The sequence below is a fragment of the Notamacropus eugenii genome, chromosome 6 (assembly GCF_028372415.1).
Source record: "Notamacropus eugenii isolate mMacEug1 chromosome 6, mMacEug1.pri_v2, whole genome shotgun sequence".
NCBI lineage: Eukaryota > Metazoa > Chordata > Mammalia > Diprotodontia > Macropodidae > Notamacropus > Notamacropus eugenii.
This window is the reverse complement of record NC_092877.1, coordinates 213,379,524-213,405,600: the sequence shown is the minus strand read 5'-3', so window position 1 is coordinate 213,405,600 and position 26,077 is coordinate 213,379,524. Positions and strand designations below refer to the sequence as shown.

The 26,077-nt window shown below is 36.6% G+C and overlaps 1 pseudogene; it reads right to left on the bottom strand.

Moving 5' to 3' along the window:
- On the bottom strand, positions 1 to 26,077 carry LOC140512253 (RING-type E3 ubiquitin-protein ligase PPIL2-like; annotated as a pseudogene).

The window sequence follows — 26,077 nt, the reverse complement described above, 5'->3', positions numbered from 1 at the left end:
TCAATTGAAGAGCACTAGAGAGGTCTTCCTTCCAGAGGCAGTCAGCTTATAATCTTCATTCTTCATCTTCTAAAAAGAGAAAAAAAGAGAAGAGATATATTATTCAATAAGCCATTGGGCAAATATCCCATTGCCCTCTAGGGTAGTCTGATCTTGGTTATCATTCATGAAAATAAATACTAGCTTTCATGTGCAGGGTAGGAATGAAATCGGGTGGTTTTAATAAGGATCATGTGGCAAACCTAAAGGAAATTTTATATCCTCTTCCTCTTTCTTCTTTTCCCTTTTGGCTGATATTCATGAGAATCTGTGTTTATATTTTTTCTGAAGGCAGATACTAGACGTCTTAGTAAATTTAATAAGAATATGTAGGAGGGCAAGAGGATTGTGGAGATAGAGAACGTGAATCTCAATGGAAACGTGGGTGGATTCAATACAGATTTTAATTTTTAACGGAATTTTTTTTTATGGGCAGAGGGCTGATGACTTTTGAATGTAATTTTAAAGCTCTATAGATGTGTGTGTGTTTTAACTAACTTGATCATCTCAATTATAAGACTATATAGGGCCAGAGTAATAGTTTTAAAAGGGTGGTGTTTCTTGTTTCCATTTATCAGTATAGGGAATACCTAGTGGGAAATTTATTTTGCTACTGAAGACAGACATCTTTTAATCTTAGAAAGTTACCTAGGCCACTGACAAATTAAAGGACTTGCCCAATATAACAGAAACAATGTTTGTCAGTGGTGGCTCTTGAAGCTAGATTTACCTGCTCTGAGGCCTACTCACTCCCCTCTATAACTACTGTATTGTTCTGCTTCTCTTAAAAGTTTAAACCTAAACTGTGCTATCTCAGTTTTTTTTTTTTTACAAGATAGGTGTTAGGTAGATTACAAAGTAGGGGTGTGTGTGTGTGTGTGTGTGTGTGTGTGTGTGTGTGTGTGTGTGTGTGTGTGTGTCTGCTCAGGACACAGATGTAATTTGTCCATGACGTGTCTTACTGCAAAACAAAACAATACCCATGAACACTTGCCACATGTGCGTAGATGGTGGCAAATTGCTGTTTGCCAAGCCTTCTGTCTCCTCCCCTTCTGTGTTCCATTGAGATCATGGAAATACAAAGTAAATAATCACTGAGTAAAACCTGAGGATAGTATTTATTTAAGAGTATTGTTCCAGGATATGCACAAAGATAAAGCGTTTGTGTAATGAATGAATGAATGATTGCTAAAAGCAAAACACCAAGATATTTTTACTCCATAGTGTTAGTGAGCCCAGAAATAGGACAAGAACAGGGTGAAAACTGTCATTACTATGAGCACTGTCTTAAAGGAAGATCACTTTGGCTACCTTTTAAATGTCACCCCCTTCTGTTATTGATCCAGAGGGAGGAGTGTGTGGGAAAATTTCCAGATAATTATTTTTTTATTATGAATTTAAAGATCACCAGCAAAATGAACATTTCAGTATACAAAGAACAAAGGAGAGGATTGTAAATGAAATCATAGTTCTTATTATATATTTTAAATACATATTTAAAATAATAGACTGTCAGAATAGATCTAGTGATTTAATACTTCTCCTTTTTTCTTGCAGAAGAAAAATCCAAAGTACAGAGAATTAACTAACTTGACCAAGTTTACAGAGTTATTTGGGGCAAAGGATAAGGCAAGGATTAGAATTGGAGTTCTGCTACTAACTGAAAATTCATTTAGGGTAGCAAGTTCCTTTTTCTTGAGGGGAATTCCTCTGTGAATTTATTAGCCTATTGCTTATTTCTAAGTTTAAAACTTTTAAAATCAGATCAACCTGATTAAATGTTTGTTTTTGTTTTTTCATTGAAGAGAGGAGATGGAAAGAACAGGGAAATGAAAAGAGGAAGTGATACAGGTTAACAAAGATCTCACCTTTCTCCTCTTCGTTCCTATAACTCCTATGGGTCCATGTTTATTATAAGTATTACTAGGAAAACTAGAATCTTTCCTGGGAGATTAAAAAAACAAGACGGCTTGTTGGCTTTTTTTGTGCTCTCTAGCTTTATTTTGTATAATTGAACAAACATTTATTAAGGTTCTACTCTTTGAAAAACACTGTGCTGGACACTTGGAATATGAAGACAAAATCAAAACAGTTTCTACCCCCAAAGAACTTACATTTCATTGGAGGGATACAATGTACACCCATATGAGTAAATACAAAGTAGAGTAGTTTTCCAGGGGAAAAAACTAATAATTGCAAAAGGTTTCAGGAAAGGCTTGCTGTTGACCATGGTACCTGAGGTGGAGCTAGGTCGGATTTTAACAGGTTTTAAGGTAAAGAGGGCCTATATTCCAGAGAATGGTTGGAGACAGAAGGCAATGGAACATAGATGGGAAATATCATGTCCTATAAAAGGAATAACCATTCCTTTGACTAGAATGGAAAGTGTGTGAAAGGGGATACTTTAAATTGAGAATAGGAAATTAGGTGCGAGAAAAATTACAGAGCACTTTAAATGCCAAACTGAGCTCTGTATATTTTAATGAAAAAAAGGTACTTTTAAGTAGGGAGTGAAATGGTCAGAAAGGTGCTGAGTATCAGTGGGCTAGATATGTAGGAGGCTGGTTTGGAGAAAGAGAAAGCAGTGAGATTAATTAGAAGGCTGTTAGAATAGGCTAGAGGTTATGAGGGACTTAACTGGAAAGGAATACACCCCAAATTTTAAAAAAATCATGAATAAGTTCTCTATTAGATTAAGGATAAAACACAAAATACTCAACCTAGTATTTAAAGCCTTTTGCACTATGGCTCTTACCTACCTTTTAAAATAATTTCCATTTACTCACCTTCACTCACTCTTCAGTCTAATCACATTGTCCCATTAGCTAGTAGGTATACAAGATATTCCATTTATTATGTTTACGCCTTTGCAAGGTGTTCCTCATGGCTGAAATGCTGTATTTTTGCTCCCAGTAGAATGGGAGGCAAGAATCTTGGTAGAACAAGGAGACTAGAGAAATTAGTGAGGTACTTTAAGGAACAACAAGGGGATAGTGAAATAGTGAATAAACTCAGTGAGTTCTATTTCATAGTCTCCCAAATATGGAATAGGCAAGTAAGTTATAAGGATCAGGTGACTATGGGGAAAATACCATTCATGACAGAAGGAAACAGACCAGTTGGAGAGAAGTTTTCAGTCTAGTGATGAAATAGTAATGGGGATCTTAGACTTGCCTTAGTTTTTCCTGTGACCAAAAAGAGAACTAGATATACCCAAGCTATCTGTCAGTAAAACTATGTCAAAAAGGCCTGATATCTATCAGACTAACTAATATGATGAAAAAAAATAGAAAGGAAAATGATGGATGTTGGAGGGGATGTGAGAAAACTAATACACTGTTGGTGGCACTGTGAACTGATCCCATCATTCTGGAGAGCAATTTGGAACTATGTTGAAAGGGCTATAAAACTGCATAACCATTGATCCAATAGTACCACTGCTAAATCTACTTCCCAAAAACATTAAAAATTGGCGGTGGGGAGAGAAGGACCTATTTGTACAAAAATATTTATAGTAGCTCTTTTTGTGGTGGTTAATAATTAGAAACAAGAGGATACTCTTCAATGGGAATGGCTAAACAATGGCTATACCATAGTATATGATTGTGATAGAATACCATTGTGTTTTACAAAATGATGAAAGTGATTGTTTCAGAAAAACCTGGAAAGAGTTACATGAACTGATACAAAATGAAGTGAATGGAACCAGGAAAACACTGTACACAATATTAAACAATGCAAATTATACAAAGCAATATTATACAACAAAGAATTATGAATGGCATAAGTTATTCTCATTGATCTAATGATCCAAGACAATCCCCAAGAACTAATGATGAAGCACTATCCACAACCAGAAAAAGAAATGATACTGTCTGAATACAGATTGAAGCATGCTGTCTTTCGCTTTCTTTCATTTTTTCTTTTATTTCAGTCTTTTTGCACAAAATGATGAAAATAAAAATGGTTTACTTGATTGCATATGTATAACATTTCTGGTTGCTTACTGTCTGAGGGAGAGGGAGAGGAGGAGGGAGAGAAGGATAGAATTTGGAGCTCAAAACTTAAAAGAGGTTAAGAAGAATTGTTGGGAAAAACAAAATATATTAAATTAATTTTTTAAAAAGCCTAGCGTCATATAACCTTTAAGAGAAGAACAAAAGAAAATGAGTCTTATTTGAGAAACAGGTGGAATTTACACTTTGAGGCTTGAACTTTTCCAACTTTCCATCCACACAAGGAGGGAGAAGAGTCTCATGTTGACAGCCAAAGCAGCATAATTTGGAATGGTATCAAATAAAATAGAAAGCAGGAAGCATAGAAATGGCTCTGAATATTTAATATGTATTGATGTATTTGTATTGGCTTAAATATGAAATGCTTTTTTAAGGAAACTACAGATTTGAGAAGAAAGTGAGCATTTGAGTACTATACTTATTTCACATTAGTCCTCTGCTTTTATCCTTTAAATGCTAGAATTCCCTCTGTTTTAAACAAACACATGGCAGATGTGCAATTATTTTGCTGCTAAAATGCCATAGAAACAGTTAATGAAATAAAGAATGAATTTTTAATACATGGACCAATTTATTCAACTCGCCTGTAGAAGAAATTGGAAAGTGTGTGTGAAAAATAAAATCAAGGTGGTAGATACCTTTTTAGGAACTTGTGCTGTTTTCTTACAAAATCAGGACATAAATGCATTTTCTTGAGATATGTATTTGAGAATTTCTGATTTAAATCTTAAAATGTACTAGAATAGACTTCTCATTTCATTATTAGGCTTGCTTCCTAATCACTTTTTTATCCTCTGGAAAGAATCATTTTCTCTATACACTTTATGCTTTGTTGCATTATTGATACATGCATTAATAATGAGATTAATTTTATGTTGAATCTCATTGTTTCAGAAGTCCACATTAAATTGTGCAAGCAGCTTTTGTGACACAGGTGGTATTTTTCCACTATACTAGACCCATGAATCTCACCTCTCCATCTACTCCCTTCCAAAACAAGGAAACAAGAACTTCCATCTTAGGGAAGAATCTAGGAATTTATTAGTTCATAAGCTGAATATCACACCAGAACAGTAGTTTATTCATGGCTTATCTAACCAAGGACTCAGAGCCAATCTCTCTTCTCCAATATTATACACAGACCATCAAGTTCTCACAAGAGAGGCTCATTCTTCAAGGCATAAAGGAAGCACAAAACACCTTGAATTGTAACAATCAGTACTGTCCATGAATAGACAACATACAACCAAAAACATAAGAAATAAAAAGTTGGACCACAGGACAGTTTATGAGATAGGGATTCTTAGTGGTCCTCCAAATCCTTCAAAAATTACATGTCCTGAGCTACAAGACTTGAAGGAAACTCTCAATACACTAAGAAACTGGTGCACAAAAGAAAATAAACAATGTGTTAGCTCCTTGCTTGATCTTGTGGGCCAAAAGTTCATATCTAAACAACTCTAAACAGAAGAAAAAGCGTTTACCTTCTTGTGTCATTAAGGCCCCTGAATAAGTGATGGGAAGACCACATCAGCACCATGGGCAGTGGCTTAGTAGTGATCTGAAACTGGATGCTGATAGAGATCAGATGTGCCAATTATGTCTAAATATGCCAAATACACATATAAAGCAACTGAAACGAAGAGGAAAAGTCAGTCTCTCAGGAAAAAAATGAATAATAAAAATAAATAATAAGAAAAAATTGACCTGACTTTCAATTCTTACTCCATTCCTAGATAAAAGAAACACAAATGGGTCTTCTTTACATATTTTCCCATAACACATCATTGGCATTAATTCAACATTAAATAAGTCTTTATAACAATAAGCACCAATAAAGGTACCTCCTTAAGTTCCATGAAATGGAAGCTTTTGCCCATCCCTCCAATATATCAAGCAAATGATCATCTTTTAAATGCCTGCTGTGTTCCAGGTATTCTTCTAGGTAGTATAAGATACAAAGATGAATAAGACCTCATGCCTTTCCTTAAGGAACTTAGAATCTAGATAATTACATGTACATATGTATGTGAGTATGTATATATGAATATGTGAGTATATATACGTATATGTATATACAGGAAAAGAAAGAAAATATTTTTTAAAAAAGTTATTCAGTTATTCAGAGAAGAGAGTATTAAGCCAAGACTAGGTACAATCCTTATCATCATTGACATTTTCCAGATAATCACTTGACTCCAGCTCTCTTACTCATCCAAGTGCTTTCGAGAGTCCCATATTCCCCAGGGCACCTACAAACATAGCACTCATCCTCTGTGGATCTTAGCTGACTGATGCAATCCACAAATATCCACAAAATTCAGGCACAAGGTTTAAGAGACTACAATCTCTACACCCATAGACTGTGAACTATGCCCTTAGACTGAATCCTGGATCTGTTCCACTTCAGAGCTATTGCAGTCTGTAAGGTAACAATGCATTCTGTGGTTTGATTTCATCCAGTACATGCAAAATCACAACCTGTTTTCAAAATTTTTGGTGGCAACATTCTAAATAGCTAAATAAAACCATATATTAAATCTTAGTACATGAATGTCTATCACTTGATCTCCGTTTGTCTACCTTTGTGAGTGTGTGTGTGTGTGTGTGTGTCTGTCTGTCTGTCTGTATCCTCTGATGTCTCATTCTTGGCCTATTTTTTAAAAATTTCTTCTTATCTATTTCTGTTTTCTTCCCTCCTTCCCTTCTCCATCTCTCTGTATCTTTCTGTCTCAAAAAAAAAAATGACTTTCAGAATTTCACTGTATTTATTGAGCAGATTTGCAGAAACAAAATAATTTAAACCTGGAACAGATTTCATGTTTCTTTCTTTAGTTTTAAAAGTAAGGGAATTAAATATTTTCTATTCTTCTTAGGTATACATAGATGTGTGTATATGATTATGTGTGTATATGCATATATATATTGGCATACACATGCATACATACCCATATGTGTGTGATTATAAACTAAGTAAAGTTGGGATAATGCAGTGTGGCACTGTTGCAAAGTGAAAAGAATATGAAACATTGAGTTAGCAGACCTGTCTTAAAATCTATATCATCTACCAGCTGTGTGACCTTTAACCTAGTAGAGCTTTTTTTGTCATCTACTTCGTCATCTGTCAAATGGGAATAATACTATTTGTACTTATAGGTTTGTTGTGGAGGAAGCAATCAAAAGAAACTTAAAGTGCTACAGAAATTTGATTAAGGTGAGCTGGTTTACGTATATGGTCTTTAATCATTTTTTTTTCATCTTAGTGGTCCTTGGCAGAGAAAAATGCTGCACCCTCCTTCAAATAACCAAAGTGAAGATTGGAAGTGAAGATTTTAATAGGAAATTACATTCAAATGATGAATCTCTTAATATATAATTATTATTCACTTATTTAAATAGTTTTAAGATTAGTTATTGAACATAGTCCTATTTCCCTTTCCTTGGAAAGCAAAATTTTATATATACATGAAACCTAAAAACTTGTATTTATTCAAGTGTTACATTAATAAAATGTTTTCATTCAGATTGACCTAATTCCTTCCTTCCCAACCCCAATTAATATTAAGTAACAAGATTTTATTACATTTAAAATCATTGAAACTAGCAAAAGAAAATGCAAAGAGGGAGCTAATAAGCAGAAAGTTGTCAGGTAAAAGGGAGAAAAATGGAAGAAAGAGAAAGAGAAAGACATGATAAGCAGTCTGATTTAGAAGTAAAGTTGAAAAGAGGTAGGTGCCAGAGACGATAAGAAGGAAAAAAGGAGAGAAGGGGGAAAAGACATAGTAAAATGAATGATAAATGACATTGAATTAGACTCCAAAAAATAAGTTCTTATTTTATTCAAATTATCCACATATTCAGGGATTCATGATCTCATCACTGGGTTTTCCCTAAAAACATGCAGATTGGAATCTATCTCTGCCTGCCCAGAGATCTTTGTCTATGTCTTCCCATAAATTTGTCATAGGGCATCCACACAGCATGTTGGGGGACTTCCTCAATTATCTTGACATAATAAGTATGCTAGTACTATAGGCAGGACATTCAAAAGTCTCTCTCTTACTCTTTCTCTGTGAATAACTCATCTTTTTTCAATTATACATTTCATATATAACATTCTCTACTTCTTCTTAATTCCTTATTTTTACATCTTTCAGGTTGCTTACCCCCATCACACACCTCTCCAGTATCCTTTGAATAATGTGCATTGCAGATCATGATATATTCCATGGCTCACAATTATATAATAACTCTTGGAATATTGGTATTTGTTTTAAAGATCATTGTTTCTAGAAGGTAGGAGTCATTAAAGGAATTTAGAAAATTTCTAAACGCCAACCAATCTGAAATTAAGATTATACCTTCAGCAGGTTTCAGAGAATTTTAAAAAATGACTTTAAAGAGTGAACAAGGTGAAAGTATTGTTGAGAGTGGATAAGAGGGCTGACAAGGTAGATGGGTAAAAACAAAATGTAACAGGGTGGGGGGGCACCAGAGACCAACTCCAATTGGCCTCCTCACCACTTCACCATTTTTCCTAAACTTGGTTTTACTCCTGCTTTTACCCAACTAGTCATGGTAGATAATTCTCAACCATGTGTATTTGACAAAACAGTTCTCAGTCACGTACAGGACTATATCACTGTCGATTCTTGTTTAAATTATTCTAAAGCTCAGGTCCCAATTAAATGTGATGGCTTAGTTTCAAAAGGACTTGCAATTCTTTCCTACCCAGTTAGCTGACCCGATGAGCTCCAACCTTGCATTCATATGGGAGAACTCTGTCAGTATAGCTGGATAAAGTCGTTAAGTCATAGAGTAATGCTGTATCTGTACATCAATGTCAACAAATGTGGATATGATTTATTAGTTCATCTCAGTGGATTATCAACCATTATCACCGTGGCTCAAAGATGGGGAATACAATCCTTACTATTTTCCAGTATTTCCTTTTTCACATTTCAGATCTTCAAGTCCCCAATTCCTCTTCTTATCCCTTTCTGTTTGCTTAGACAGGAAAAGGAGGATACTAGTTCCAATTCATTTGCATGTCATTCTTTCCTCTATTTTATATATAGTATTGTAAGAACATGGATCAAGAACTGATGAAACTTTAAGGATCATTTTGTCCCAATTCTTGTTTTACAAGTGGGGTAAATGAGACCCAGAGAGGTGAAATGATTTGCACAAGGTCACAGATTAGCAAAACCAGATTTCAAATTCAGGTCCTTCAACTCCAAATCCAGCATGCTTTAGGCAGAAGCTTAGGATAGGACTCTGTGATAGATACTCATTTACTTTAGGAAAATGAGAAAGAGAGAATTAGGCATATAAAGACGCAGTTTGGAGTGAATAACAGGAAATGAACAGAGAAATTGAATTCAGCAAACATTAATGAAGTTCTTACAACAGAGCATATACCATGCTAGACACAGAGATACAAATACATGGGTTTCTGCCCTTAAGCAGTAGATAACTAAAGAATATGGTCAAAAAATATCAAAATGTTGCTGCTTTTCTAAATAAAATCTAGATCATGTATTGAACCATGAATCATTCATTCTCAGATTCCAGTTAAATACTGGAAACTCTGGCACAGTGCAAAGAGATTTGGAAATAGACGACCTGGAGAAATGAATCCTATCTTTGTCTGTGTCATTTACTACAAACTTGAAAAAGTGAGTTAATTTTCCAGGCCTCAGTGTCCTTATTTATACAATGGGGAGACTAGATTATAAGGCTTAAAGGATCCCTTTCATCTTTTGCTCTATGATTCTAAGACTGAAATCTGATTTGTTGAAAATATAGACATTCTGGTTTATGTGTTTGCGAGTATTCCTGTACATATTCTAGTTGGGAGGGGGAAGGAACTGAAGAGGGAAGGAACTTACCACCATCACTACTCCCATTATTAGATCAGCCAACTTTTCAATACATATCTGTGAATTTGTGTATTATATGCCCCAAAGCCATTAACAGGAGTGAAACAGGAGTATAAACAGAAACACACAGATACTGCTGTGTGTGCAAGTCTTAGAAAACTATTTTCTTGCATAAACAAGTTAGTTAAGGAACAAAGTCTGAAAGTGAATCATAAACTCTTGTTTTGTTAGAGTGGAAGCTGTTTTCAAGGCAATCCATGTTGGATCTTGGAACACAGAGGGGCCAGTGGGTGATTGAAATTTACCATTAGCTTTCTCAGAAGTACTTAGACTAGCTGACGAGTCACTTTTGATCATTTTAGGGTAAAAATAACAAAAATTATTCACCACACTGAAAACGCATTACCAACTATTTAATAAAGCTTCAAGTAAACATCTTTTGTTTACCAGCACATTAATAAATTCAACAGAGAGAAAAACACATACTTAATGTAAAAGCTCTGTGAGAGGCCCCAAATGGGTTTTGAATTTTACTAAGAAAGAATTAATGTAAGAAATCTGGTGAGTAAAATGTTGTTGTTGTTTTAAATTTTCTACAGACAGTCTGGTCTACTATATTCAAAATAATGTAACCAACAGGAATTCCCTGAATCTTATTAGCTTATTTGTTCTGAGATACTTTTGCTTGTTTAAAACAAGGTTAAAAGAAGCTACAATAATTGAAGGAGACAGCCTTTTTCCTTCTCATCACTGATTGCTTTGAAGTACTTATTTTTTAAAATTCTTTCCATTGCCCTTCCCCCTGTGTCATTATAAAGGTCTATATTGCTACAGCTTTGAGAGAAAACTGGCTTGTATTTCCTCATGGCAGACTGTAGAAGTGAAATATATTGAGCTCAATATATGAGTGTGAGCTACTGCTGCTAAAACTCACTTGGAAACTCAGGCTGAAGAGTTGAGTTTCTGCTTTTATACAGCAGTTTGATATAAATAGTGTTCTGCTCTTGGATTCAGGAAGAACTGGGTTCAAATTCTGCTTCTGACACTTACCAGCTATATTCCCCTAGCTAAATAAAGTAATTTTTAAATACCTTAGGCATCTCCCTAGGACCAATCTCCTAAATCATATAGCAGTTGGCATCTGTGTCCTTGGAAAATGTTCCCACGCCACAAACTTTTTGTAAATCTGTATGTGGTGTGTGTGTGTGTGTGTGTGTGTGTGTGTGTGTGTGTGTGTGTGTGTGTGTGTGTGTGTGTAAGAAACAGCTATAGAACAGTGGATGGACAGCATCTAGGTTCTAGCCCTACCTCTGATGCACAGTTGTGTGACCCTGTGTAGAGAATTCCAGGCTCTCAGTATCCCAGGCAACTCTCTAAAATTACGATTTGTAGAAAAGTTCCTCATCTGCTCTAGTGGAGAGCATTTTCTCACTGGGAGTTGTCTATACCAATGCAACCCAGATTATATCTATGCCATTGTATCCATACATGTAGTATACTATCTATATCTATCTAGATAATACATGTATATGTATATATATATATATATATTTATACATAAACACACAGGGGTGTCTGTGTGTGTGTGTGTGTGTGTGTGTGTGTGTGTGTGTGTGTGTATGTGACTAGGTCTCTATTTATACCCGTACTTACAGGAAGGACATGGCAGTCCCTGGTATTGAGAGGGGGAAAGGGGAAGAGAGGGGAAGGAGAAGGAGAAGGCAAAGGGAAAGGGAAAGGAAAGGGAAAGAGGAAGTGGAAGGGGAAGAAAGGAGGGGATAGAGAGAGAAAAGAAGGAAGGAGGGAAGGAAGAAAGGAAGGGAGGGAGGAGATAAAGACTGAAAGAGCAACTAAAACATCCTTAACACATAAAGACTGTGTTCCTGGGCAAGTTACTTAATTTGTGTCACCCAAACAGCTTTTTTCAATTAGAATTTGCAAAAACGTTTCTCACTAAGAGTTCCCTATACTCAGTAAAATGTCACACAAAACAATCTATGCCTATAGATCTTAAGTCATGAACTGAATTTGCTATATAATTGCCTGGATCTTTGTAATGTTTTTATCAGTGTATATGTAATTATGTCAGGTATACTATGCTATACCACTTGGCTATACACACAATGGGTCTTAAGGCAATTGTTGTTTAACTGATTCCCTATTTTGCCATGATCTCTCTATAAATTTGGACAAGTAATTTGAATATCCCATTTTGGTAGCACTGGACAGAAAAACTGCTCCCCCAGTTTAAGACATGGAATGCATACCTATCATATTTTCTTTTCCTTTTTCTTAATTTTTGGTTTTCCTATCCCCTTTCATTTTTGCATCAGATTCACCTCTGTATATATCCCTTCCACCCTCCTCTAATCTGTCACATGCCTGGTTCCCCACCTTTCCAATACAGGATGAATTATCTCCAGGTGTGGTCATTACAATTATACATCATTTAGCTTCATTTTCTTGTTATTTACATTTATATGGTTGTGATCATTGTCTATATATATTCTTGGGTCTGCTTACCTCACTCTGTATTTGTCCATGTAAGTCTTTCAGTTTTTCTGTTAATCTTTCACATTAACAATTTCTTGCAGATGTGATATCTTACTACCTTCAGGTACATCGCTGTAACCATTCCACGATGGGTTGGTATCTACTTTGTTTCTACTTTCTTGCTATCACACAAAAAAAGCATTTCTGTAAATATTTTCATATATAAGGGACTTTTCTGCCTTTCATTTCCCCAGTATATATTCCCAGAAGTGGATCCTCTAGGTCAAAGAGCATGGGCACTTTAAAGATTCTTTTTGAGCGTAATTTACTTTCCAGAATGCTTACATCAATTCACACCTCCAACATAACTATTTCACATTCTGTTTTTTACATAACATACAGAGAAAAAAAGTTTTTTTCCCATACAAGATTATCCCGTTTTGTAGCTAAAGGGTTTTGTTTTGTTTTGTTTTGTTTTGGTTGCTTTGCTTTCTATTTTCCCTAAAATATCTAGATTATTAAGCATTCAACTTTTCATTAATTCTATTTTTTTCTCATCTCCTTCCCCATCTTCCCAAAGTACTTTCTTTCAATCCCCATCTGCTTCTAAAACATACAAAAGTTGCTCCTGATAACACTAGCTTTAAAAACACAAGAGCCTCAGCTAGAAGATAATTTGCCTGTGCTGACTACTTATTACTAATGTTTTGACTTCCTGCTTTAAGCAAGGTATAGAAATGCTAAAAGGACAGTATCACTCTCTGGTAATATTTTGGGATTTCTGTCTTTTGGTTGCAAAGGGAAGTACAGAAGTTTAATAAATGAAACCTCAAATTGTTAACTAAACTTTTGAAAGATGACAATTATTCTATTATAACACGTGTTGCAGTAGGAAATGGCTATACGTTGGTAATACCAATGCAACACCCACAGCAGCTTTATACATGTGTGTTTCCAAGGTAAATTCACAAAATATAAACTCTTCCTCAAAGACAAAAACCAAGATTTTTATTCAGGTACTAGAAAGTCAATTTCACCACGGTAACAACAAAGTTTGCACACATTACCCATAAAGGGATCGTGACCATCCCCAAGCCTTCCCTCTGTCAGGCCTCCTCACAAACAAGCTCCCTTAGGCAAAATCAGTCCTCTCACACATTAGCTGATCTGCTCTGTTCTGCAAGCCTCTCTCTCCCACCTCCACCTCACTCTCAGCACTACTTCTTGCTCCACCTGTTGGGCAAACTTCTCCCACCATTGGCTCCATGTGACTCCTCAGGCTGTGGGCTGGGCCAAAGCTCAAAGCAGGTCGTCACAGGAGCTTATTAAAGGTCAGGGAAGATCTTTAAATTTCCTTACCATTACAAGACTTTGGCTATCTTTTCTGTTTAAAGTCACATATATTCTACTCTTATGAAAAATGAATCATTTTCATGGTTAGGCAGGAAAAATACTTTGTTTGTCTCAAGGCCTAACAATAGATGTTGAAAATAGACCTTGTGTCTCCTTTCTGGAGAAATAAAGCAGTGTCAAAAAAACATATCTCAGAATAATAAGCTCATACATGTGGAGGAACTTTAGAAACTGTCTAGTCCAGTAGGTCTATTTTCCAGAGTGCATGCTTGGATTTGTCTTTCATACTGGGTTACACAGCGAGTGAATACAGATTTTACATTTGGTTTCAATCCATCACATGGAACTTTATGGGAAGCCTACTTTTGGCAACGTATGACTCAAGTATGAGCAGTAGTGATATAGAGAGCCCTAACTGGCAGCTAATACAAAAGAACTGATGGCACTGGGGTCTGATATGGGAGTAAGGAAGAGATGGCAGTCATGTGATCTTTCTGCCTCTCTTTCTTTTGTTTTGAAGCATGAGGACTACTTAGAGCTGCCTCCTTTCCAAAGTTAGGAAGGGGATGGATTGTTGGTCCCATTCCACCAATGCAGTTCTGATATGTACAGGAGTCACCTTTTTATCACTCTGTTTATCTTTCCTGATCTTTGCCTAATATCATGAAATGGAATGTCCAGGAGACTGAAAAGCCTAAAAGGTCTGAAGATCCCAGGAAGACTATGAAGTAACAATTTCCGAAACTTAGCCCAATGCAATGCACATAGTAGGTATTTAATAATGCTTGTTGACTGACTGGCAGTGGCTGATGGCAGGGAAATTGCTGCCATTAGGATCAGGGAGATTCATCAAGGATAAGTGAATTGCAGAGAGATAGTCTCCTGAGGAAAGGCACCTTCAAGATGCTTAAACCCTCATGGCAAAGAGAAGTGACACCTATGGACTCAAGAAAGGACCATGGATCCCATCTGAGTGATTCACCCAGAAGAGTATCATTCTAGGCAATTTATGTGAGGGCTCTACAAAGTGAGAAGGAAAAAAAAAAAGACTCCCAGTGTCAAAAACATTCTTTTGCCATGTGAACCCTACCACTTTCATTATACTCTATTGGACCCACTTTTGCCACTGTTACATGCATTTATTAAAGTTTTTGTTAGTTTTTTTTTTCTTGGGGAGAGGCTACTTTTTTTAACCAACTGTTCTTACCATAAAAGTATAGGAAAAGCCTCAACTGAAAGTTAGTTGACTTTAGTGGATGAGTATCAATGGGAATCACAGTGATGTGGGCCTTGGAGTAAGATGTGTAGCAACCCCTCTGGTTTCCCCTAGAATGGCACAGCAATCAGTCCTCTGGGGACCAAGCCTAAGAGTGTAACTACAAATTGAGGGAATAATCCTAGAAGATTGTTAGGTTCAGATGAGGAAACTGAGACCTAGAGAGGAGTGACTTGTTCACAGTCACAGAGGTAGAATGTGGCAGAGTCAGAATACAAACTCAAGTCCTATCTTCTGAAATTAGATGCAAGGCTTCTGGCACTGCCCCACTTTGTCCTCAACTGTTTTTTTGGAGGTTTTCTAAGCAGGAGTAAATGGTGTGGTAGATTCTGTTGCAGAGAAAACTGTGAGACCAGCAAGCCCTTTTTATGAGTACATGAAAATTATAACCATATATATTTATGTAACTATATATATACATATATGTAAGTATTTATATATACAATATACATATGTACATATATAGATTACATTTAATTATTTAATATACACTATATCATTTGATCTTCATGAAAAACTCATTAGGAATAACAACTCTCCATAGCACTGAAAGGTTTACAAAGCATTTCCTTCTAATAGTATTTCTACCACTACTACTTTTTATCATAAAATCTCTGAATTTGAAGGGACCTCATTGACCCTCTAGTCTGATGTGTGCCTGGCCAAGAATGCCCTTGACAAGAGTCCCAAAGAGTAGTCATCTATCCTTTGCTTGAAGATCTCTGTGAAGGGTGGGAGTAGAGAACCCACCAGCACCTTGGAGAAGTCAAAGTTACAGGTCATGTGACTAGGTTCCTGAATCTCCAAGTTAAGCACTCATTCTACTATACTGACTTGTCTTCGACTTCTACTATACTGCTCTTAGATAATGGTAGTGACTTGTAAACCATTAACAATTCAGGCTATATTCTAATAATTCACCCTAGTCTTGTACCCTTCTCCACTTGACACCTAGGAAGAAAGCGCATTTTACCTGCAATCAGATCTAATAGAAGACATTGCTAATGTGTGTGCTTCAAACATTTTTTTTGAAACAAGGGATTGGTAGGAATACCTGATCATAATCATTTTTAAATGGCACTAGATAGCAATTTAACGTTAGCTTTTGTAGTAGCATTATATAATAACATCTTAAGATTTGCAAAGTACTTTCCAAATATTATCTTATTTCATTCTCACAATCCTGGGAGTCAGGTCCTATAATCATCTCTGTTTTACAGATAAGGAAGTGGAGGTAGGCAGTAATATATATAATATTCAAGTCTTGGAATTAAAGTAGTGTGCTGCAGCCTTAAAGTTTGGTTTTATGACAGAAGCAACAATGTGAGATTTGGATGATCTGGATCTTCTCACCATCTGCTTTCTTGAGATGATTCTCAGATGACCTCTGCCAAGTCCCAGACCTGCTGTGGTAAATCCCTACAGAAAGTAAAGTGGATAAAAGCGTGGCATTTTCAAATTCCATGATACTAGGATGATTATCATGAGATAATCACATTCATAAGGTGGCCTGGAATCTTTTGCCAACAGTCTTGTGGAAGAGACAAATGCCAGACTTCATTTCATTTGAGGATACCACAGTGTGATTAAAAAAAAAAAATCTTTATATAGTATATTGGCTGTTAAGTCCATCCAAAGTATAGGTTTTCAACTGAATCTATGGTTTCATGTTCAAATCCAGACAAGAAGAGTCTAAGTTCACTTCCTGAAAAATGAGTTTATCATTATCACTCTATTGACCAAATCTGTAGTATGTCACAACCCTAACAAAGTCTACAGAAGTATTATGTATTCAGCTTTGGCATAGAGTGAGTGCTAATTTCATATGCAATTATCAGCCCCTTCCTTCCCATTTTGGTAAATTAACATATTATGTAAAATATCTTGCAAATATGTTGCAGATGTCATTAATAAAACATGAAAGCAGGATCTGTGTCATAGATTAACATTTCCATCATATTGTAAACCCAACCTACAACCCACAGTTTATATCACCTTGTAAATGAACTGTATTCCAAGTCATTACAAATCTTTATTTCATAGTTACAGCAAGTGGCAGTATCTGTACAGAAGGGTCGGGGGTGGTGTGGGGAGGGGGAGACAGGGAAGCCTGTTTAAATAGACAACATCACCAATGCCTATGCTAGGTAGCACAGATGCACTCAGGGGGAAGTCATGCATCAATTTCACTTGTTTGTTTCCCTGGTGATGACATTACTAGCTTGTTTATGGAAGTTCCCTAAACAGAAGGTTGAATTGAGATATGTGAGACTTTAATCTCTTCTAATAGGCTGGCATATTGGGTTGGTGGCTGGATTCAGATTTGCTACCCCAGCACCGTTCTGACCTTCAATGAGCCTTTTTTTTCTAATGTTTGTTTTTGAACTCGAAAAATAAATTTTCTCAGTTTCATCTGTTACATCCCTGTAGAAGATTTGAGAACAAGGATTTTCTACTGTTATCTGACACATTCAAGAGGTAATATGATGTAGTGGATAGAGAATTGGCCTTGGAATCAGGAAGATTTGGGGCCAAATCCTGTCTCTGACACATGCTGGCTTTTTGACCATGGATAAGGCATTTATACTCTCAGTGCCCCATAATACTGTAAGATACAGATAAGTTGCTTATATGCATCAGTGGAGGTGATTTCTACCCTGAGAACTCTCCACACTCAGAAAATCATAGATCTAAACTTTCAGTACACACACACACACACACACACACACACACTTCCCTAATCATTAAAAAAAATTAGACACTTCAAAACCGAAGATACTTTCTGTGAAAGCATACCATGCTTTCCATAGACTTTCCTTTTCCATAGGTATCCAGGTCAATAAGCACATAATGAGTTTCCTCATCTGTAAAATGGGCATAGTGATGCATATACTGTCTACCTTACAAAGTTGTGAGGAAACAGCTGTAAAGGGTAGTATAAATGTGAGTTATCATCATTATGATATTACAGTAGAAAGGAATTTTATCATTATAAATAAAAAACATAAAAAATTCTAGGACAACAGATTTGAAGTTGGAAGGACCAACTATCTATTTTAGATGTAAATTACAAATATTAATGTAACAAAATGGGTGTAAACTGTAGTGTCTCTCTTGCATGAAAAAGTACAGTGTAAATCAGATACCAAGTTATTGTTTTATTTTGTTTTGAAATATAATTTCAAGCCTGTTAGAAACAATTACAATCATGAAAAGATATGCATTGTCAAGGACTCAGTCAGGTCATATCAAATTTTTGTGACTAGTTCAAAACAGATAACATGCAGATATTTCAGTAGAAGAAATAAAAAGATCCACCTCCTCCCAAATTCTTCTATTACTCAAATAACTAAAGGAAGAAGTGAAGGTTTTTGTGGAGAAAGAATCTGTAACATTAGAATATGGCCTAAAATTATCTAGGCATTCTGCCTGTACTGACCAGATTCGCTGGCTAAAGGCCAACTCTGACTTTCCCTTTCTAGTGAGTAGACGTAGCCTGGGGAGGAATTTTCTTTTATTTTCCATTTGGGTGCTTCCTGTTTTGTTTTCCAACATGTGTAATCTATGGATTCTTGTCAGCCTCTCATAGGTCCAAGACAGCATATACATAAACTCCTTTATCCAATAGATTCAAACTAAGTGGAAACACACACACATACACACACACACACACACACACACACACACACACACACACACACACACACCTGCTGGCTCACATCTGTCACATGTGCCACCTCTAAAAATGTTCAAGTAGGATGAAAACATAGATCCTTTGAGAGAATAAAGCCTACATTTAGTTTTCAAATGTTTAACTTTATCCTATTTAATATTTAGTGAGACCAAGGGGGGGGTGTGGAGAAGTATGAATTATTGAGAAGACTAATGTTTTTTAAAATAAAATAAAAAATTCACCTCCTTGTAATTTTATATTGAAAGCTCATTCCATAGACATTAATTTTTTAATGAAACACTGAGCATAGAGTGAAGCACAATGTTTGCTAATAAGCTGTAAAATTCTGGGAAGGGCTGTCCTATTCTCCCTCACGACATGCAAGCTCAAGTGAATTCTCCATGACAAGAGTGCCAGGAACAGCAGGGGAAACATGGCTGGAGAAAGCGAAGAATTTGTCTCTTCATCCAGGGTTTTAATGAAAGTTTGACAGCCCACACTGGCCTCGGAATGTCCCTGAAGAACTACGGAAGAGAGGACATGTTTCCCAAACCATAACTCAGGAGACAAAGGAATCAACCATATGAATTGTTCCTTGTAGGCAGGGTGGGAGAAGGGAAGAGGGAAAAGGAGGGAGGCAGGGGGGTGAATTAAAGCAGAATCAATAGGTCGAATGGGTAGGGCTTTGTTAATAGAGAAATCTACCACAGACTCTAGTACAGATGGTGATGGGGGGATGGGTGAGCCATCAGGGAGGGGAGAAGAGGAAGGACATGTAGATGAAAGCTAATTTCTGCTTTATCTGACATTTGAATAATCTGCAAAGCGTCCTTGTATTTCTTTTTGATATATGCATGTGGAAAAAAAGCATGTTATTGTGAGAGAATGTAGCAAACTTGATCATTTCATGGGTTATTTTTCTGTCTATGGTCATTACAAACTTCTTAGTAATGCTTCCCAGGGACTGAATTTTTTTTTTTTTGATGCTCCGTGGGAATAATATTGGTGTAGGGTCCCTTAAATTAAAAACAACAAACAATAGGGAAATAATATTAAAGGTTTTATAGGAGCTGGGATTTAGAAAAGGAAGAAAAGAAGGGAGGTACAGGGAGATGTAAAATACTGCAAAGACTTAAAGGCAGAAAACAACTGTCACAGAAGACTGTAGGTTTTGTAGGAAGAGTCCAGTTTCTGAAGAAAGAAGAGAAAAACATGTGCAAAGCTTGTAAATGAATTCTGGAAAACTTGGCTGGAAAGGGGCATTGAGTGACGCCTTCCTTCTGACACAGACACAGCACACCGCAGCATGGTCCAGATGCAGCAACAGCTATTTCTATGAACTTTAATTTTGCATTGTCACTATGAGTCAAAGATGTCAAAGATTCAGACCTTTCCACTTGCCTCAGTGGCAATGGAGAGTGTGACCTGTGGGAGACCCTGGTTAGGAAGTGACTGAATTCTATGGTCCTCAGGCTGACAGGAGCTCCAATTGTTACAGATGGGACTCTTCTGGTCTCCTGGGAGAGATTAGAGCCTGTACTGCTCTTAAGAATGTTTTAGAGGGTCTAAGTACCATGTGTGACTCTCCAAGAAGGAGCACAGCCTGGGGCAGTGAGAATTGTACTGGTAAGAGAGGGAAAAGACAGGTCTAAAATAAATGGACAAGAGAAATTCAAGAGATTCAACTTCAATGGGCTACAGTTCTCTTTTTGTGTTCCTTCCTTTTTTAATTCTTTTCTTGATGGAAATTAGGCCCCTGTTGTCAGAAACACCCACTTATATGTCATTTTTCATTAGAATTAATGCCAAAGAATGAAAATAACTTTTTTAAAGATACTGAATTGACTTAAAAAAAATAAAAATGCTGCAAATATTGTTTTAAAGAGAAAACAGAAAAGCACTTCCGAACTTAGGAAACACATGCAAAGTGATCTTTTAAATATAGAAAGGACTGTTTATATATTTGGGGACAAACATTCAAAAGTGGTCACTTCTCAATTGTCTGCCTCAAGCCTCCATTTATGTGAAAGTAATGGATATATTCATCAACTCTTGAAATAAGTTTTTTCTCTGTAGCTATTTTTAGAACGACGTACAAAGCAAATATTTTTACATGATGTGAAATGCTAATAGATAGGATTCTGATCCACTCCAAAGTAACAAAAAAGTAAATGTGTTTCGAGTATGACTTACATGGTTTTTGTTTGTTTGTTTTTAAAGTGGGGGAGAAATTTTCTCCATTTAAAATTTAGAGTTTTGCAAAACTTCACCACAAAATACAGAACTGGTTACGGATACAGGAAGCTTTTGAATCTGCTCCATTTTGTTGAAGTTTTTCCAGACCATCCAATTAAATGGAAGAGATTGAACTTTCTGATCTGTTGATACATTTCATTTCATTTAGTTGGTCATCCATTAAGGCACTTGATTTCATTCTGACATTCTACCAGGTAGTATTATATAGTAGAATAGTGATATCTATCTAAATGTATATCTATATCCAAAACCCTTTTTTATGGAAAGAACCTATTATTTCATCAGTATAGGTAACTTCTGATGAGACAAGTTTTATCAATGCAGATTTACAACTGTTCTATAATTTTCAGTTTCAGAGGGTGACCTAGGACACTAAGAGGTGAAGTGCCTTGCACATCACATAGCTAGCATGAGTCAGTCTGTATCTGAACTCAGTTCTTCTGGATACCAACATCAACTCTATCTGCTAAACAACACTGCCAAAGGTGTCCATCTCTAATCTGCATCCATATCATCTATATCTATATTTAAATCTATAACTACATTTATGCCTAACTCTATGTCTAATATCAGTATTATTTTTCCCTCAAAGATTCTGAAAATTCATATTGGAATTTTTCATGTCTGGACATACCTATTGACTCATTCAAATGGATAACTCAGAAAGAATGGATTTCTACTTACTCTAACTATAAACCTATGTCTTGTCAATTCCCTGTTGCATTATCCACTTAATCGGCTTCCAAAACAAATTCTCAAGCTCATCTTCAACTTGTACATTCTCTGAGGATGAATTAGCCCCCAACAAACTGAAAACTTAAAGACTATCCTCTGGCAACTTTTTTTTTTCTTTCCTTTCCCACTTAAACTGTCTCTCTCTATATTATTCTCAATGCCTTTATTACCTCCTTTCAGGAAAAATAAATGGTTCTACTTTATGCTCAATGTAGTACCTTTACTTGTGCCCTTGATTTGATCTTATACAATCCCATATCTGACATGACCTCATTTCATCAATTATTGTTTTCCATCTCCAGATCCTTTCCTTCTATGAGTGCACTTTCCTCTCCCTACAAACATCTTTACATTATTTTAAACTAGCTTTATTTTTAAGTGACATTAACATATTTTTATCTATTCCCCCATTTAAAAAAAGATAAAGAAATTCCTTATAATAAACACCAATAGTCAAGCAAAACAAATTCCCTCATTTGCCATGTTCAAAAAATATCTGTCCTGTTTATATCCTGAATCTCTAATTTCTCTGTTAGGAAGGACATGGTATGTCTCATCAGTCCTCTGCAATTTTAAATGTATATTCAGTTGATCATAGATTTTATAGCCTTCAAAGTTATTCTTTCAGCATCATATATATAGCTCTCTGCTCATTTCTTTTTTTATCAGTTTAGAAAGTCTTCTACTTTTAAAATAATATTGATATTGTTATATATGACTTTACTAACTTCAACAGTTAATGCTAGTTTTTTCTTGTTCTTTTAAAATTTTCTATTTCTTTCTTCCTTATAAAACAATAGAATTTCATCCCATTCATATGCTACAATTTGTTCAACTTTAGATTGCCAGAATTTTTTTTAGATAATTTTTCATTGAGGTACTGATCTTGCTTCCTTTCTCTTCTTTCTGCACTCTCCCTTGACAATTTTCCCAATTCCCGTAGGCTTAGCCATCAATTCCTTTCAAATGACTCCCCAAATCTATATTCTCTTGCCCTGGCCTTTCTGTCATCTGAACAGTAGCTCAAGCTTTACCATTACTTGGTAAATTCAGTGGATTGAAAAGGTAAATATAATTTAACATATCATAAATCAACCTCTTTACCTTTCTTCTTCAGATCAATTCACCCCACCCCTAACGTCTTTATTTGTGTTAATGGTACCATGAGTCTTCCCGTCACCTAGATTGAAAACTTGGTTGTTATCCTCATGACTTTTCTCATATATGCCTGTTAGCTAAATCCTATGGATTCTGACACCACAAATCCTTCTATTTTCATGTTTACTACTCATGTTATTGGCTGATATGCTTTGTTCAAAAGTTATACACCTTATATATCTTGTTGAGAAAGAAAAGGTGATATAAGAAAGGATGACAAAGCAGTATTGTTCCGTGTGTGTATATATATATGTATATATGTGCATATGCACATAATATGCATATATATGTATGCATGTGCATATGTGTGTGTCTGTGTGTCTGTGTGTGTGTGCAAATATCTGAATTTAAGTGAGGAAAGCATGGTGGAGAATATTAGGATAAAGAGGAGGGAAAAAGATAAAGGAAAATTCAAATCTGCAAGTGGAATGTCAATATCAATGACAGTTTTTTATGACATTTTAATTTAGAAACTCATTGTCTTTTGCCTAGACGAATAATCAAGAAGGATTTATTAAGTGTCTACTGTGTGCCATTGGTAACAGGCATTGGGATACAAACACCAAAATGAAAGAACTGTTGCACTGAAGAAGCTCACCCTCTTTCAAGTAAGAATTATATACATGTATAAGAAAATGTGAAATAGGCAAAAAGTATATAAAAAATACTGAGATGAGGAGTGCAGCACTGTCCTTCAATGCCTTTATCCTCACTCCCTTCAAATAATTTTTACGAACTGGTATCTGATCAGTCTTCATAAAGCACAGCTCTGATAACGAGATTCTTGCATTCAAAAACCTTCAATGGCTCTCCATTGTCAAACAAATTAATTCCAGATTCTTTAATCTGACATAAGAGATACCATGACCTATCTACTATATTTCTTTCTTTTTCCTTAAGAGCATACTGCTTTATTTCAGGACAACATCTCCTCCCCCTTCACTCAATCCTCTTTCTCTTCAAATTGGTAGCTCTACAAAGATTTTTTCCTAATTCTATACCTTTGGAACCAAGGCCTGTGCCAGACCTTGAACTGACTCTGTCACCAGTGGGCTCAAAATTCCAACTGGAATTTTCCTGCCTTTACCAGGAAATGAAGTCCCCAGAGCCCCAGCTGGTGAAGGTCTTTCTCTGCAGATCATTTTGTGGCTTTGGAGGAGATATATTTGCCCACTCCCTGACTATAAGTCCAAGACCTTGAACTCTCCAATTTTGACTGTGGCCTTTGCCTTGGGGAGGGCTCTCCTTCTCCAGTCTTTTCTCTCTTACTCTTCACCAGTCTATCTGCCTTTTCATATGGGCCTATAAAAAACATGACAAAATCCATTAGAATATCCTCCTTCAGTTCCAAGACTGTGAGGAGGTCAAAGACACCAGCAACTCTTCCACAGATGGTGTGTTTCTTGCCCAGATAAGCAGGGGTTGGAAAAATTGTTGAAAAACAAAAACAAAGACAAAACCTGACACTTATTGCAGCTGGGCATGGAGTTGGTCATGCTGAGAATACCTTGGCCTGTGTGCCACAGGTGAGGCCAGAACTCATCTTTAAAGGGCTTCCCCCAGTAGGACTTGCCCTCTGTTCTCTTTCCAGTTAGATCTCCACCTTAGATCACAAAGTTCCCAATTGACCTGTGGAAAATTGGACCATTGTAATAATTATTTTTTGCAGAGCTTGATGAAGTTTTCACATTTTTTGGAGTCATGTCACAGTGCAGTTCCTGGTTGAGGTCCCCCTTGTTGGTGCGTAGCCATATATAACCTTTCTTCTTTACAAACCTATACCAGAAGGCCTCATCATCAATGGCTTCTATTTCATGGGTTGTTTTAGACACCATGGTTATGAATGTTACAGAGGCAGTGATCTTCCCAGTGGAATTATGAGCCACATTCAGCTTGTCTAACTTTTTCTTCTCCAGAGCCCTCAGCATTATAACCTGTATTTCGTCCCTTCTAAAGTCTTTGTAAAGTTCTTGCAGGGTCTCTGTGATCTCACCATTGGTGCTTCTCAGATAAATAAGTCAGGTCCTACCTGACTTTCTCTTCCTCTGGGTGTAGGACTCTTAGACTGTACTTAACATGATAAAAATTGACCATATTAAACTTGTCTAGGTTCATGGGATCCTGGAGAATCAGGATGTTCTGGTGCAAAAAGAGCTCACCAGTCATGAAATCTTCATAATTCTTGTTACCTTGATGCCTGCCTCACTGTCTCAGAAGGATACATTTTGCCAGTTGACTGTATTGCCACAATATAGAGTTATTGATGAAGCCAGTGAACAGCACTAAGCAATGGTATTTACCTTCATTATTTTTTATAAAGTTCAGTTTGATCAGAGACTTGGGATCCAGCTTCTCTTTGGTGCTAGGGTCGGTTCCATACTTCTTTATCTAAGGCACAATATTTGTTAATTCAAAGACCACTTCCTGGGGGGTTCACATTAAGCACTCAAAAAGCTTCAGGGACACGCTACAGTGATCAAAATGTAATTTGTTTGTGGGAGATCACGCTTCTCACCACCATATTAGTGTGTATATTTGTCAAATGTTATGTATAGCCTGACAGGCCTAGAGGCCTGTGGGCTACCCGAGTCTTACCTTACCTCTATCGGAGGTCTTCGGCTGGCCAAACCGGATACTCGTATGAGAGAAGAGACCTATCAGAGTCGAACAAGGGTTGAGCTTTATTTCAGGGTCTCGGTTACAAGTGCAGGGGGAATTCTTCCTTAGGAGGGAGTGAAGAAAGATCTCCCAAGGAGGCAAAGATCTTACAATAAGAGATTGGAAGTAGAAGTGTAAGTGGGGAGAGAGGGGGAGGGAAGAGCGGAGAGAGGAAAAGCGGAGCCTTGTTGTCCTCACACGTGGCCCCTCCGCCCAAGAGAACTTTCAGGCTTTCCTGATCCTACTTAAGCTCTCCAGCTGCATAGTTTGCATCTGAATACCGTGCCTGTTAGGTGTGCCCAGATCCGGGACAATCTCGAGGGCGGGGAGAGCTCTCTCCCATCACGTTTCTCATGGGAAGAGGCGGAAATACACGAGATAGCTTGGTTCACCTCGATTCCCAGTCGTTTCCTAGGGGGTCTCTGTGAGAACTCTAAGATTTAGAAGTTCCCACCTTTACCCACCCGAGACTGCCCACACGGAATTGAGCTTCCAACCCCAGCAATAGCCTATCCTTCTGGTGATGCCACTTCTCCAT